The sequence below is a fragment of the Protopterus annectens genome, chromosome 2.part2, assembly GCF_019279795.1.
Source record: "Protopterus annectens isolate FY-2018-M chromosome 2.part2, PAN1.0, whole genome shotgun sequence".
NCBI lineage: Eukaryota > Metazoa > Chordata > Ceratodontiformes > Protopteridae > Protopterus > Protopterus annectens.
The window spans coordinates 786,837,799-786,856,010 of record NC_056730.1 but is presented as its reverse complement, the minus strand read 5'-3'; positions in this window follow the sequence as shown (position 1 = coordinate 786,856,010).

Genomic DNA, 18,212 nt, shown 5'->3' with positions numbered 1-18,212 from the left:
TCGGAGGAGGAATAACCTGAGCCTGCCCCAGTAGGTAGAAGGAGGCATGCCCAGTATGCCTTGGCCTTGGCAAAGAGGCAACGCATAGCACATACACTGGCTCAGTAGGAGCACTGGAAATTATACCTCTCTCTGACTTGCACATAAAATAAAAGGGATGCCTAACTTGACACTACCTGTTTCCAAACATGTATAGGGAGTGTAGTATGTGCATCCAACATAGGCAGCCCTGCAGCACCACCTGAGGCATGATTGCCATGTTTTAAGCAATATAAAGCAGTGCTAAGCAGCATTTACCAATATTTAGTATATGTAAACAAAATTGCCTGTGTTAACTAGTGCAATGTTGGGCAACATTGATCAATGTTGGGCAAGGTCAGGCAAAGTCGTGCACAGTTGAAAAAAGTCAGGTAAACATGATCATATTTGCTTTACTGTTCCTTAAGCAGTCTGGTCTGCCCAGCATGAAAATAAAAGCAGTGACAGGGCTCAAACCCAGGATACTGTGCACTATAGTCACAGCACTGATCCACTAAGCCATGATAGCATTTCAGTGGCACAGACACAGCAGGACAATTGTACACTAATGCAAACACAAAGAAATGCTGTATCATGCCACTAAAGAGGCATATGGGTAACCTCACAGGCCTATGCAGACAGAGAACATCAGGCCAGGTGGGGTGATGTGGGTTGTGTAAGGCTATGAAGTCGCAACCTAATATACGTGACATTGGACGCTAGGATCTGTAGCACAGTAGTATGCCTCAAGCCAGTACAATAGGCAGCAGTACAGACGGAAATGGTGTACCGTACATAGCAGTGCAGGCATAAGCAAATGTGTATAAGTGTCAGGTGAAACCCTCATCCTATGTACACCCACAGTAACAATCAGGTGTGCCCCTGGGTAGAAATGTACAAAGAATAGCTGTCCCCCCTGTATGTAGAAATGTTGATAAGTCTATGCAAAGTGTCTCATGGAAGCCTTGCAGGCACAGCATGATCCTTGTTGATCTATGACACAAAGGTGAGCCCTGCTGTAAAAATACAACTTGATTTTCCATACACATATAGTATAAATGTCTATACTGGGCGTGCTCACACACTCCAACAAATGTAGTGGATTTCATTCAGCATCGCACTGAAAGGTCATACTGGGCATGCCCACACACTTTAATAAATGAAGCAAATGTCAGGCAACAACATACTGAAAGGTCATACTGGGCATGCTCACACACTTAAAGAAATGAAGCAAATGTCAGGCAGCAACATACTTAAAGGTCATACTGGGCATGCTCACACACTTAGGCTAAATACAAATGTGATAATAAGGGATCTATGGACAAATGTGGATAGTCACCTCTACTACCAGAAACACATTCACAAAGTGGTCAGAAAATCATGCTATATGTTCACACAAACTACCAAGGTCAGTGCATGTAGGTCAAAGGAGGTTCCCATCACTCAGCCGTCATCAGACCCATCAGAGAGTACCACAACACACTTGCGATGCATCTGACTAGGCACATTCAGCAGCTAGAAAGACCACTGAAGTACCTTAACAAGAGGATTACTGGCCTCAAATTGTTTCCCCATGCAACAAGACTGAATGTAACCCAATCTGTACTCTGTTGAATACTGTCTACTCAGCAGATCTCTGCCCAACAGACAGGTCCATGTCATGGCTACACTCAGATCTGTTCTGAGTTACAGCTCTATGGCACTAAATATACAGACCCAACTGATATTGCCAACATCCTGGCAGATAGGATCAGTGTTAACTTTAACCCCCTCTCACCCATGAAAGAGCACATCTCTATAATGGAAGACTGCAAAGTTGCTTCATCATGGCTGCACAGGTAAATAACACTCTCCAAAGCCAGTATCACAGTAGCCATGGGACCAGATAACTTCCCAGGCTGTGTAGTATCTACTTCCCTGAAGTAAACTCTAACATGGAAGGTCTGTGGCTACTGAAGTTTCCAGAGGACTGCAAACTAGGAGCCATAATTGTAAACACTAAAGATGTGGACATCCTACAAAAGGGCCTCACTGAGACAGATGGCTGTTGTCAAAGCCATGGGCTCTAGCTCGACGCCAAAAGGTGCATTGTCATCCCCTTTGTTAAAAACTCTGTAGCCAAGAACTACAACATACGTGTTTGTATACTTCACACTGAAACCGTGATAACAGACCTTGGGTCACAGGTGGACAGTGGACACAACTGTGATAATCACATTCCCACAGTAGTCAGGAAACCCTGCTACGTGGCACAACTCATCACAAAATGTGTCTCATGCAGAATAGAAGAGGACATTGTTCCCCTCTACTCATCACTCACTAGAACTATAATATAGTACAATGCCACTTTTGCTATGTACCTCACAAGAAAACTACAACAACTGGAAAGCCTGCAGCAATACCTCACAAAGAGCATTAGTGGCCTGAAATACATGCCATGCACAGACCAATTCAAAATGCTCCATCCGTACTCCCTTGCATATCGCCTACTCAGAGGTGTTTACTGCCTAACATACAAAGCTATGTCAAACACAGAGCTGTTGGACATGCTCCACGTAAAACAGTCACAATCCCTCTGACCTTTGGACCCAAAACCACGAGTGAAATACAAATCGAAGGGGTGTACCCATTTACCTTATGGATACCCACACCTTTAGGTTAGTGGTACAGCATGAGGCCTTGGAGACCATGCAAGTGCAACTAACATTGGGCAAAGCTGCTCATCAGATTGTAGCCTGCTACAGATCACGTACCTTGTCTCAGGAACCTCACTCAATATTCCTGAGAACAGTGGAAAATATAAAGGTCCTATCAAACACCATTATATGAGGAGATTACAACTACCCAAACATTGAGTGGGAGAATTACTCATGTACAACGTCCTTTGCCCAATGTTCCCTAGAGTTTAAAAACTCTAACACCCTGGAACAACTGGTCACCACGCCCACTAGAGGTGACAACATACTGGACATGATCATCACCAACATGGGGTACCAGTGTTCCACAACAGAGATAAACCCCTCACTGGTAATATCAGATCATAAAGTAATCACACTGGACATCCACATCCCACCCTCCCCACCCAGTCAATGAAACCACTGTGGTATGCAATCTGCCGAATAATTTACAAGTGCATCCTATGAGCATCTACAGGGATGCATGGAACGAGACATCACAAATAAAACCAAGATGCACTCCTCCAAAAATAAAACAACAATCAAGTGGTTGTTGCCCATAAATAAGCTAGACAACAGAAGGAGGAAACGAACACATGATAGAGCCAACTTCACTAAAGGAAAGGCATCACTGATCATTATTAGTAAGAGACAATGATCGCTCATAAAATAATCCAAGGACAGTTTCTAAAGACAAATAGCCAAGGAATGTAAGAATAACAACCATAAAGCCTTTGGTAGCTATAACAGACATGTAGGTGTCAACTTCCAAATATGCTGTCAGCTACTGAAAAATGAAAAAAAATACACTGAACCAATTTCTATTGCCCACATCCAGGGGGACAAGTTCAGTGTAAACTCCCCCCATCACCCCCAAATGGGCCTGTGTCCATCACAGAAGGATGCAGAGCCCCAGACGTCATGGACATGCAGGTAAAGACAGCCCTCTCCAAAGCTAAGAACACAGCATCAATGGGACTGGATGGTGTCCCAGGCTGCGTCTTACACTAGGCCCAAAAGGAACTACACCCTCATCTACATTCACTGTCCAGACTCAAGTGTACTACAGGCTATGTACCCAAAGAATGGCATACACTAACAATCATCCAGCTCCACAAAGGGGGTGCCACAACAGAACCTGGAAACCATTGCCCTATATGTCTACTCAGCCTGGTCTACAAAGCTATTGAGCAAATTGTCATGGAACCCATAAACAGAGACATTGGAGACCTCCAGACACTGGACTCTACACAACTTTGCCTTGTTAAAGGCAGATCCTGGCTCCTAAACCTAGTTGACTTATTTCAAACAGTTACCAAAGAGATAGATGGAGGTGAAAATAGTCCACACAGCCCACCTGGACCTCACTAAGGACTTTCTACACCATTACCCACTCTGTCATCATAGACAAGCATACCAGCTTGAACATTAACACCTATGTCACAGGATGGGTGGCCATGTGGCTCACAGATCAAACACACATGTTCAGAATTGTGGGTGCCATGTCCGTCTCTAAGCCAGTCACAAATGGCATCCCACAGGTCTTGGTCCTGGGACCCCACCTGTTCAGTAGATACTGCTCAGAGGTACAGGCAAGCACTGGAGGTGTATGGCTGAACAGGTTTGCAGATGACTTCTAACTGTGGTCCATAATCGACTCTACGGCTGACACAGACATCCTCCAGAAGTGTCTTACAGAGACTGATACCTGGTGTCAAAACAAAGCCCTCAAGCTGAATGTCAAAGAATGCATAGTCATCCCCTTTGGGTAAAACAATGTGCACACAAATTACCACATAGGTGGTAATCCAGTATGTACGGAGAAAGTCATTATGGCTCTGGGGACACAGGTAGATAGTAAACTCCCCTTTGATGATCACATGGCCAAAGTGTTTAGACATTCCTTCTATGTAGCCCACCTAATGTAACCCACTTTCTATAGTCTGATGATGTCACCATCCTACAAATATACCTGTGGAAAGGAAATATCACAGTAATGTGCATAGCGTGTCGTGTAAATGTGTACTCCTGTAGTATCATAAAGTAGTTAGGTAGGGGTTTGAATTATGCACTTGACAAGTGTGTGTGGTCTCCTTGGGAAAGAGAAACCTGTTGGAGAGTAGTAAAACACCTTAAAAGTGGAATACTAATCTTTGTCAAGTCTGATGATGTCACCATCCTACAAATATACCTGTGGAAAGCAGAGCTCATAGTAATGTGTATAGCATGTTGTGTAAATGCGTACTTCTGTAGTATCATAAAATAGTTAAGTAGGGGTTTGAATCCTACACTTCACAAGTGTGTGCGTGTGGTCACCTTGGGAAGGCACAACCTTTTTGGAGAGTAGTAAAACACCTTAAAAGTGGTATACTAATCTTTGGCAAGTCTAATGATGTCACCATCCTACAAATATACCTGTGGAAAAGAAAATCCATAGTAATGTGCATAGCATATTGTGTAAATGCATACTCCTGTAATATCATAAAGTAGTTAGGTAGGGGTTTGAATCCTGCCCTTGACAAGTGTGTGTGGTCTCTTTGAAAAGGAGCAACCTTTTTGGAGAGTAGTAAAACACCTTAAAAGTGATATACTAATCTTTGTCAAGTCTGATGATGTCACCATCCTACAAATATACCTGTGGAAAAAAGATGTCCCAGTAATGTGTATAGCATGATGTGTTAATGCGTACTCCTTTAATATCATGAAGTAGTTAGGTAGGGGCTTGAATCCTGCACTTGACAACTGTTTGTGTGTAATTACCTTGGAAAAGAGCAACCTTTTTGTAGAGTAGTAGAACACCTTATAAGTGGTATACTTATCTTTGTCAAGTCTGATGATGTCACCATCCTACAAATACACCTGTGGAAAAGCGGCTTCCACACTAATGTGTATAGCACGTCATGTAAATGCATATTTCTCTAGTATCGTGAAGTAGTTAGGTAGGGGTTTGAGTCCTGTACTTGGTGAGTGTGTGTGCTCTATGTGTGTAACACTGTTGGTCAATGTGTTGTGGGTTTTGCTTTTACTACTGTATGACATATCAGTATACATTGCACATGTGAGGTAGCTGTGTGGCAAATACATATACATACATATTACCTCAATTATTGCATGTGTGGGAACCCTGCTTTCTACAAGAACACAGCTGTCATCTTTGCCAAACTGTGCTGCTGCTTCCCAGAAACTTAGGTCACATCTGTATGCTTGTGAAAAGGCCAGCCACTGCAGTGATCCCTGGCCTAGATCATCCGTGTCACACACACTCATTATGGTTTCTATTGAATTTTGTGAGTGAGGGTTTATGGCCGAGGCATATGTCAGAACAGTTCAAACGCAGCAAAGTCTGTCAATGATTACTATTCATTATAGGCGTACAACAACCTTTGTGGATATGCATGCAGACCCCTTATTGCTTATGTGATCCACCGGGGGATTTCAAAATACCTTAGGAAATGTGATTATCAAAGGAGAGATGACGTAACACTAGGTTGCATGTACACATCAGTACCTGTTCATCATGTTGGTGGCTACTACCTATGTGGTACTGTGGGGATACTATGTTCCGTAAAGGTGGATGACTATGCTTATTTTGGCTTATAGATTTACAGCATGGGTTTGACAACAGGTATCTGTCTGTATGATACCCTTGTGGAGGATGTGTGTGTCATCTGGACAATGCATTATAGGCCACAGTATGCATTACCAGATGTGGGCGGACATATCTCTACTGTGATTGCTTGTATCTAAGAGAGCTATATGCGAAACAGGAGTGGTCTCAGTAATGGGTGCAGGTGAATACCACTTGTTACTGGCATAGTATAGTACCTGAAGGATCCAAATGTTGCTGTGTGTCCTACATCTGTGTGTCAGTTGTCAAGACATCATCTAGCGATTGGTTATGGTCAGGCTGTTGAAGTTATGTATACTACCAGAATGCAAAACAATGACAGATAGTAACAGTATCACCTGCAGCACAGTGTCAAACCATGTCATACACACATGTGTAGTCAGGTTCCAAAATGTGTGTAGTACAATGCATAGTGGCCACCAATAGAAACTATGGAGTGTTACTGTGTAATACAGGGCATGTCACCCTGCCCATGTGTCCACTATGCATGTACATGCAGACAGTGCACCTCCACCATGTTCACAAATGTACACCTGCAAATCTGTGCTACACACATCCCACACATACTGTCCACTCTCTAACACATGCTGCCAATACTGCACACATCAGCCAAGTGGCACGTGGGTAGACATTACACTATTGGAACTAACACTGGTGTAAACAATACTACAATGACAATCATAGCTTTAATGCATCATGCCTGCTCAGCTACACCTTCAAGCATATCATTACACTCTACTGCTGACAACATGCTAACATTGCTATACTGCTATAAAGTCACCCTGTGCATCAGCACCATGGTAGCCTGTTCTTGCATCAATGTTACAGATGACAGGAGGTGGCACAGGTTTCATCATATGCACAGGGTGTTTTGTTGGTTTGCCAGAGGCTTACAGTGAGCCATCCAATCGACATGTATGTGTGTGTGAGGGGCAAGAGTACTGCTATGGGCCAATGTTGATGTAATGTGTGCAGGTATGTGTTAGCCCTAGGTGTCTGGTTTATGTGTGTGTGTGTCTGCATGCACACAGTTCCACCATGTGGCTGCCATATATGGGTATTTGTGGGACAGCCACAGACTGTACCTCCCAGGCTTTACAGATCACCATCTCTGGCCATGGATACAGTACCTGTGCCTGGCAGGGGTGCTACTGACACTATCATGTACTAAGCCAGACTGGGTACTATCCCCAGAGGTAGATAGATGTACACTGGACCCAGGTCCCTGCTGGGACTGTCCACAGCCACATGCACATGGTCTTGTAGGACGTTCTATGGACAGCCCACCCCCAACATTGCTGGGGCTGGTACTGGCACTACAGGAGTGGCTGTGGCTTGAGGGACCTCCATGGCGACTGCCAGCTGTTGATGTTGCTGACATACATCCACTTCGACGACTCAACCGTCCCGCACTGTCCTGACACATGGACATGACATTGCGGAGGACATCTAATGTCTCTCCCCAACATCTATCAGTGACCTCAGTGTAATTACAGATGGCACCTGCTAGGTCACAGATACTGTCAATTACTGCAGTGTTATGTGCCCTCTGTGCCCTTAGTCCCTGCCTGGTGTACCGTTCCATACATGCTTGTGCCTCCATGACAGCCTGGAACATGCGTGAGGTTGTAAGACCTGTGGCATGTCTGCCAGTGGCATGATGAGAAGCAGTGCTCCGACGAGAACCCCTGGACATCTGCCTATGTGGTACCCTTCCGGACATATGGGTATGGCTGCTGTGTCGGGATGCATGTGCCATGGATACCACACTGTCCTGGCCAATGCCGACTGTACGCTGTCCCTCAGTTAGGGGCATTGGTGATAGTTGTATTGGCAGTATGACTGCATGCATGGATGGGGTGGGCACTTGTGTACTGTCAATTGGTGGCCCAATGACAGACCCTAGCAAACATGCCTGTGCCTCAACACACAATCATCATTATCACTATTTTACTCAGTGACATCAGTTTCCCTGCTGCAGTGAACCAGCCCAAAGTAAGCACCTGTGAGAGGAAGACAGGAAACACACTTTACAACCTGTACATGATGTCAGCACACATGAACACATGCACACATGCACACATGAACACATGAACACATGCACGCATGCACATATGAACACATGAACTTATGCACACATGCACACATGCACACATGAACGCATGAACGCATGAACACATGCACACATGCATACATGCACATATTCACACGTGAACACATGCACACAAATGCAATCCTCACTAAAACAGACACACACACACACACACACACACACACACACACACACACACACACACACACACACCACCAGCAATCCAGAACATACTCAATAGCGGGTGATGGTGGGGTACAGTATCACAAGGCAAACAGTTATATCACACGTGTCAGCATGCAGGATGTGTTTTGCTCAACAGCATGCAGTGCAGGTGTAGACAGCCCTGGCTAATAACAGTATACATGGCTTTGATGCATGTGTGTTGTTGTTCGGTGATTGGCCTCACCCTGGAACACAATGTGTACATGGACACAACATTGCTGTGCAAGTATTAAAAGCTCTGCAATGTCCTGTGCACCATCACTCACAGGTATATATATCAATACTGTACGTGTATCTGTGTGTCACATAGATATCCATTTCTGATTAGAGCATCTGTGTCTTTAGCAGATAAATGTGGACACATGTTTAGCACATGCATGCTATGTATACACACAGGATGAGTGGTGCTTGTATACCTGATGGAATACCATTGCTCAACATAACCATTGTACAGTGGTTATGTTGAGTGCAGGACATATTGTGGACATGTCAGTGCCAGCTATGACATGACATGCTACAACACAACTGCAACATTAAATATCACAGATATGCAGTGCGTGTCATGTGACCTATACACTCAACAGCATTACAAGACATATATGTGCCACTTTGTACAAATGGTGATTGCTATGCATATTGTGTATCGGTGCATATGTTTGCACATACACAACATTGAAGTGCATAGCAGTTAATGCTATGTGTAGTACTGTGGTCACTGTAACTGGATGGGGTGTAGTGCCATGAGCCATCATCATGCAACATCATGTGGTCACTCAAGGCATCTAATGTGTGCCAGACCGGCACATACCATGCTGTACTAGAACTGCAGTACCATGGCTACATTCACCATTTCACAGCCAGTTGTTACATGGGTTTGTATGGTGCCCAATAGGGGGCATTGCCTAACATGAATGTGTTATGTGTTGAAGAGTGTCGCACAGCCACATGAGAGGCATCTACCCCTCAGGTGTATTATGTGTGCTGTGTGGATGACATTTGGGATACTGGAATGTGACCCTACAGTGGGTGTCTGAATATGCCATGTGTAACATGTTAACGTGTACTGCGTTTGACAAAGTTGTGTATGTTGTGTGCATGTGTATTGACTCTGACTATCCAATGTCCACTACAGTGTAGCCACAATTGTGTGGGATGCTCTGTGTATTGTATGTGTCTTAGGCAGCTACCCACATTACTGGGATGTGCATAGTCTCACAGCAAACATGCACAGCATGCATTATGCATAGGTGTGTTATGTGTACATGGCCTACACCTCACCTATGACATGCACATTTAATTAGCAATATTAAATGTAGAACACACTCACCAGCATGGGTCTGCTGCCTTACTGTCACACCAGAAGGACCTACAAGGATATGAGACAGTTTGTCAGTGGCAACAACTGTGGCATTGCTACTGTGTGTTTGCAATCTTACAGTAGTACAACAGTTGACAGTCACAGGCCTACAGATTATATTCCTAATTATTAGTATTGCACAACACTAGGCACCACATCCTCTAACTACACAGTACACATCTCACATAAGCATGCTCTACCAATAGAGGTAACAGTAGTCTACAGCTATGCCATGTTACCTGCATGCTCCGTGTCAACTTGCTGGGTGGCTCCGGCCTCCATGATGATACATGTTACTTGTTGTTGTTGTTGTTGGCCAGGAGCCACCTGGCTCAGTAGCAGCTCCTCCACTCTGGTGAGGGGGGGGATGGATGGCTACCCCACCACCTGTGGCAAGCTGTTGTCTATGGATATCAGATGCACGCTGCCGGACATGTCTAATTAAATCACTGCAGTGATGGTGTACCTGCTCATATGTCCGGTTATGCATGCCTATGTCATTTACCCTGAGGACAAGATCTTGCCACAGTGCAGTCTGCTCATGCTGGTCCTGGCTGGTTCTGGAGAAAAGCAGGGCATAGTACTGCACCAGGTTTGTCATTAACTGTTCCTCCTCTGCCAGGCTATAGGTGGGATTACGATGGTGGGCCATTACCCAGGAAGACAATGAAACAATATGTGTGAGCAAGTCATGTGGCACACTTAACATTCTAAAGTACAGATATCAATTAACTGCCACCCTATTGGCTGTCAGAGGATACACACTTTCAATATCATATATCAGTGCTCAGCGCACAACTGCCTGACAGTGCCTGGCACACTCCATATATCAAACCATGTTTTGCACAGCAACAGAGATAAACAAGTATGTAAGACTATACAACAGTACATGGCACACTGTATGCGACACAATGCATCACCTAGCCACAGGAGGTATATATCAAGCTAATGCATCAAGAAATATGTAATCCATTGCAATGATTGCAAAGTCCAGTTACAATATTACCAGTATACCACACTAGTCGTTGATGGCAATCCCCTGCCTAATATATGTGCACATTCATTAATATAGGTGGCATACTGCTGTACTAGACTATACATGTTGCTAGATACGCACTTATATCCTGTAACACACATATGACTGAGGCCATGGTACAGGCATACCCACACACACATCAGACATACATACCAGACACAAAGGTATGGCAACCCAGATGACCTTTACCTGTGTACTATGCAGTGCTGTGTGTCAGTAGTTACAAAACCTTATGCCTGAGGTATGTAATCTGTGAGGACTACAGGGAGCACACAAAACAGGGGTTCCAAGAAATGTGGACATACACCATACTGTGCTGTTTAGGCATACAGCTTCAGGTAGTACTACAGTTCATACAGGAGTTGGATTCACCAGCAGTAACACTCAATAAGCATACATGTACTGCTTTAGCCTACAATGGGACACCCCACTCAACACCAAGGGACTACGTCAGACCGTATGGCATACTGCTTTTTCTGCCTAGCAATTGCATACACATCTTTTGCTGGGATCACAGCTAGGACACATAATGCCATGACAGAAACAGTTTCCCACTCAGCTATCACACATATACAGAACTCTGACACATTCACCAACACATTCACCATCACACTCAGTCAACCTCATATAGCAATCATTGCAACAAGTACATGTGGGTGTGTATCGCTTCATATGTAGGTAATAGGCTATTGGCCCTAGGGCCTTTAGAAGTCTAGCCATACGCTACCCTGGCCTTTGACACACAGGCAATTACATTTCACGTGGCCCTGTCAAGCAGAGCCACAGAGGTTATTCCTGGGGTGTATTTACTATCTCCCATACAATCATTTGAATTATTTATGATGACTGCTAATTAGGAGCTTTGTTTGCTATTGATAGGTGGTTTGTTCCAGATGTCTCTGAGATAGGAATCTATCCCTCCAGCATGTGCTGTTTATTGAGGTCACAAGGTTTAGGTCCCTACAGCATGTTGCTCGTAGAGATTGTGATCTGTTTACGTGGAGCATGTCCAACAGCTCTGGGCTTGACATAGCTTAGTATGTTAGGCAGAGGTCATCTCTGGGTAGGCGGTATGCAACACAGTCTAGCTGTGGGTTTGTGAGACGGTCTGCATAGGGCATCTGTTTGAGGCCAGTATTACTCTTTGTGAGGTATGTCTGTGTTGTTTCCAGTTGCTGTAGATGTCTTGTGAGGTACATACCACATGGGGCATTGTACTCTATAATGGGCTTTATGTGTGATGAGTAGAGGGGAACACTGACCTATATTTCCCTGGATGACACACCTTTTGTGATGATGTGTGCCATGTAGACAGATGACATGACTAGTGTGGCACTGTGATTATCAAAAGGGAGACTACTGTCCACCTGTATCCCATGGTCTCTTATCACACCTTCAGTGTTAAGTAGACTACCACCTATGTGGTAGTTAATGGGTACAGAGTTTTGCAAGAAGAGATGCCAATGCAGTGTCAACATTGAGCTTGAGTCCATGGCTTTGTCACCAGGCATCTGTTGCAGTAAATATGACCATGTCTCTCTCTCTCTCTCTATATATATATATATATATATATATATATATATATATATATATATATATATATATATATATATATATATATATATATATATATATATATATATATATACATACATATATATATATATATATATACACACACACACACACACACACAGACACACACACACACACACACACACACACACACACACACACACACACGTACATATATATAAACATCCATTGGTGTACATATAGATATACATATAGGCACATATACAGTCCACCTTTCATGGTGGGGATATCAATTATGCGAAGGTTGTGAGGTATACAGTTATGTCATAATATTGCAGTGTTGTGCAGAATGCATTGAAGGTGTTCTCAGCCCATGTAGCTTTAGCAGGCCTCACTGGCTGCAACACTGCAAACCTTATGAATCATACCCACAGCATTTAACCAACACATGTCATATACCAGCACTGTATGCTGTCTTGTTTGCCACACACTACAACCTACATAGAAATATGCACATAACAACCTTCAACAACATATATATGTCCACCCTTCACAAACAGTTGCAGTATGTCCCTTGCTCTATGCACATGTACAGATGCTAATATATCTGACACAGACATATCTCTCCATATGTGTGTGGCATACACACACAAGCACTGTTGTAAGTTCGTGTACTTCACGGCTGACCTGTTGGGCCTTGCTGCAACATGAACAGGTGTCACATGTGAGCATACAGTAATATTAGAGGGTGTATATATAGCTGCAAATGCTAGATTAGCATACTAGCCTGGTACAGCTGTTGCCAATGCTAAGCTACACATTAATATGACTATCATGCATTTGTTACTCTGTCACATCCATGTTTATATAACTGTATGCGCTACTCCCTCAAACAGACATTGTACAAACTACTGTACAGAACACAGATAACATGGATCAGATGTTTGGCATTTAATGCTGAACTACATATGTCACAGTCATATCCCACTGCACACAGCTACACACTGATTTCTCCATGCCAGTAGTTATGCAGGGCATCTGTGCATAGATACGTACTGCTGCCACATATGGATGATTCAAACTATGTAGAATACTCTTCATAAACATCTACTACATGCCAGTAAATACATAGTTGTTACATACCTTTCCTTTGCATGTGTTCGTATTTGTTGGTTCCGTGTGTTTTGCAATAAATTTTCTTTTTTATCTTATTTTTTTTCGAGACATATTTTTTTTCAATATAATTTTTTTTTCAATATATTATTTATTTTTCAATATAGTTTTTTATTTTTTTCAATATATTTTTTCAATATATATTTTTTCAATATATTATTTATTTTTCAATATAATTTTTTAATTTTTTTTCAGTATATTTTTTTTTCAATATATTTTATTTCAATATATTATTCATTTTTCAATATATTCTTTTGTTTTTTCTTTTTTTTCAATATATTAGTTTTTCTTTTGATATATTTTTTTTTATCTTTTTTCTTTTTTTCTGCTGCTGTTGTCTGCGTCCGTCTCTATCTCTCGCTCTCTCTCTCTCTCCCTCCGTACTTGCAATGAAATGATTGCATGTGTGGACAGCAAGTACAGCCTGCTTTTATAGGTATCTGCACATGTGCATGTGATGGCCTCTGCACGAATTGGTGGCCACCATTTGGCAATTGCATGCAACCTGCTGTGTGGTACTTGCAGTACTCACTGTTATAGCAGTCCAATGCTATAAATTGCTAAGTCAGGTAGGCGTAGCCCTTTCAGCTTTCCAAAGTGGGGACCATGCTTGTTTGCTGTGGACACCGTTATGTAAGTCAGAAGGTTGGTATACTTCTTATAACTGATGCTAGGGGTGTAGCCAGTGATTTGAATGTTGTATTCAGACCTGAATGTTGCCACTTCCAGTACAAAGTTGACAGTGCAGAATTGTACTCACCCCTACAAATCCTAACACAAGATACATGGGAGTATGTAGTTTATTTTCTACTTATACAATTAGCTGCCATACATACGTAGTTATTGAGATGTTTTCATTTGGCACATGAACTGTTTGGGAACTGCTATACTGTGGATATTAATGTACTCACTTCTGCACAGTTTGTGCTTTTTCATTTGTTGACATTATCACAGGATGCTCATGAAAACTGGACAATTCCAGTACTGAGTATGCCTACCTACATCCTTGCTGGACCTTGAACACACAGGTATTTTGTACATTTGGGTGGGGATTGTCCAGCTATGATACTGTGTGGGGGTTGTAAAGTGCTGCTGTAACATTATTTACTGCTAGAATGTCTGGTTCTGTTATCACAGTCATGTAATGCAATTCCACAACAACTGCTGGTAAAGTTCCACAGAACAGGTTTTGTGTTATGGCATTCCTATCTTTCCTTTACATTCACTCATTCTGATGCATGATATATATATTTCAGCAGCAACCTGATGTATATCTACTGTGGCTTAGTGGTACTTTATGCAATCTAGTGTGTCCAAGGTCCGGGGTTCGAGACTACCAGTGGTGGTTTATTTTGCTGCTGAGCAGAACAAGGGCCCTCACATGCAGGGTGAGTAAGGCACTTTTAAGCAGTTGTAAGTGGGTTTGCATGGGTTTGCACGACGCTTAGCAATGCATAGCTAAGCACACACTCGCGCAAACCCGCTAACTACTGCTTAAAAGTGCTTACTCCCGCTAACCCCTGCGCTCATTTATTTGAAAGAAAAGAAAATGGGGAGATAGGAAAGTGGTGAAAAAGGGGCACACAGAGGGAAAGACAGTAGGGAAAACAGCTCGGGATGTGCAGGACGGGTGTAGGGAAGGTCCATAGCTGCCCATTTCTTTAACAGCAACAGCTGTGCATATACTAGTAATTTGGAAGGAAATTTGAAACCTATCTCCCCTGAGAGAGGGGTGAGGACAACGAAGTATGTTGTACTGCCAATTAACTTTCAGTTTATGTGTCCAGTGGCCATGTGTACAAAATGGGCAGCTATGTATGGGGCGTAATTTTTTTGTGGGAGCAGATTGCCCATTTTTTGTTTTTCAGGTGAGAGTGGAATGTGGGGTAGGGAAAGTAGGTATATTTTGGGAGGTAGGTTGGGGAGGTAAACAGACAAGACAAACAAGATGCATACAGGGGTGGAATATGACACATGGGGTAGGTGAACACCATTGACAGGGAAAGATGTCTGGAAATCGCAAGCCCATGAGCCCACAGATGGCAACAGTGGAGCTCAGATCCCCACCCATGGGCAGTCACCACTGCACCTTCACAGCCCGGAGGGTGGCTGTGCTGGGGGCTGCATAGGAGGGGCAGGCTCACCCGTGAGTTGTGCCACTCTTGCCTCGAGCTGGCATAGAGGATCAGCGACTGAACACTCGATCTCCCTACACACCACAGCCCGGACAGTTCGGAGGGTGATAGGTGACCCTCCTCTGGCCACGCTTGCATGGGGGAGACGAGCCCCATCACCTGCAGCACTTCCATCCAAAGGTGGCACAGGACCAATGGAGAAGGAGGTCCCGGGCTGGGCACCGGATCTGCTGGTGCCAGGTGCCATCGCCAGCTGAGGTGGGACGGGTGGGTCCGCAGGGACCGGCCTTCCCATACGTTCTATGTTTAGGAGGATTTAATGTCAGTATGGGTTAGTAATAGCCAACAGCATTCCAATTTATTTATAACAGCAAACAGTAGTATTCCTATTAACCCTACACACCAGAGTTCCAACAGTTGATCAGGAAGCATAATACATGCATATATAGAACAACAGTGGACATTCCAACAGCATGCAGGATTGATTGGTGGCAACAGGCCACCAAAATCGTGGTATGTGAACAGGGCACATGCATCAAAGTAAATGCAGATATTTATAAACCAATAAGACATGTGTCCCAACAAATGTTATGAGATTAGACATACCCATTGAGGTGTGGAATTGCATTGTTTATGCACATACAGTAGGGTGTAAAAAGATACCTCCATTAACAACTTATATATACTTATAGTTTACACTACATTCCTATTGACTGCAGTTATATATCCCCTACATGTATAATTACACTAAGCAATGTCTGTTAAATTGTGAAATGGGTTTTGCTAGTTTTTAATATACCTGACCTGTATCTGACATACAAAATGTCCTGGATGCAGATGTTACTGCTACATATTTATATATTTAATTTATATTTATATATCTACATATCTGGATGTGTTCAGGTGACATTATCAAGTATATATTAACAGCCCCCTACATTTCTAGCAGGACACTGACATTTCTGGGGAACACAATAACAAGCTACTCATGTGCCAGATTAACCTGTACATGCCGGCCATGAACCGACAGTTGAGGACTGTATATATATATATATATATATATATATATATATATATATATGCTTAACAGCTACTGGCACTCCCTTCATCCACTTTATATAGGCCTACCCATGTATGGGTTGACTTCTCTTAATACAACAGTACTATTTCTATAATGCAAGGGTACAACAACATATCGAAGAAAGTGAAAGGACACACTCCAGGAATTATACCTTTATTAATTACATTACACACTTTTCTAGTGACTCTCTCATTTATTTGATATATCAGTGCATGCAGAGGTCTTTTATTCAAGACATATTATACCTTTATTAATGGGTTACACCACCTTTTCATGCTGTCTCACTTATTTTATATAACACTACATGCAGAGAGGTTATTCAACACTTATTATACCTTTATTAATGGGTTACAACATTCTTTTTCAGGCTCTCTCACTTCTTTTATATGACAACACATGCAGAATAACTACTACCCTGCCTGGTGGCGCAGCCTTAGCAACCTATCTGTGTAGGCTTGCTGATTCGCAGCACGGACACCTGCAGCTGTGAAGTAAATGAAGGGATATTGAGACATACCTATCCATAATATAGACTACAATAGCAATTCTTACATACTTCATTCCATGGCTACATACTCAGTAGTGGGGCATTTTCCATTTCACAGGCCTCCTGTATCCACTGGTTCAGTTGGTCCTCCTTGCGTCTCTTCAGGTCTGAGTAGTGGTGTCTGACCTGCTCACCAGTCCAAGGGAAGCCTGTGGCACTGTTGAGATCATGTGCTAGATGGTTCAGGCTTCCGCTTTGTACTCAGTGCCCTGAAACTGGCCCTATAGGAGTCTTGCATCATGATGATGGATGAGGAGCCAAACCATTACTTTTGACTCCTCAATGCCCCACCATTGCACTCGAAAATGAGAGCCCTCTCCAAAACCAGCCATACTGTCTGCAGATGGGAGCTACAACCAGTTATGGCAATTATTCCCGCCTATGGAGCTTAAATATGCCTCATTTCCCGCACTTATTTGTGATTGGCTGGTTTTGAAAAATCTCAGCTAAAAGCAAACCTGTTTAGCAATGGGTAAACTTCCACTGATATATATGAGTGTGTTGGAAATGCATCCATATGTAAAGCTGTCATGGCTTAGTGGTTTAGTACTGTGATTATGGTGCACAGTATCCTGGGTTGGAGGCCTGTCATTGCTTTTTATTTTACTACTGGCCAGACCGGCTAGGAGGTGTGGCTGTGTTTAGCCGACTTTACTCAACTTTGCCCAATGTTGCTCGACATTGCTCTATGTTGATCTACATTGCCCGA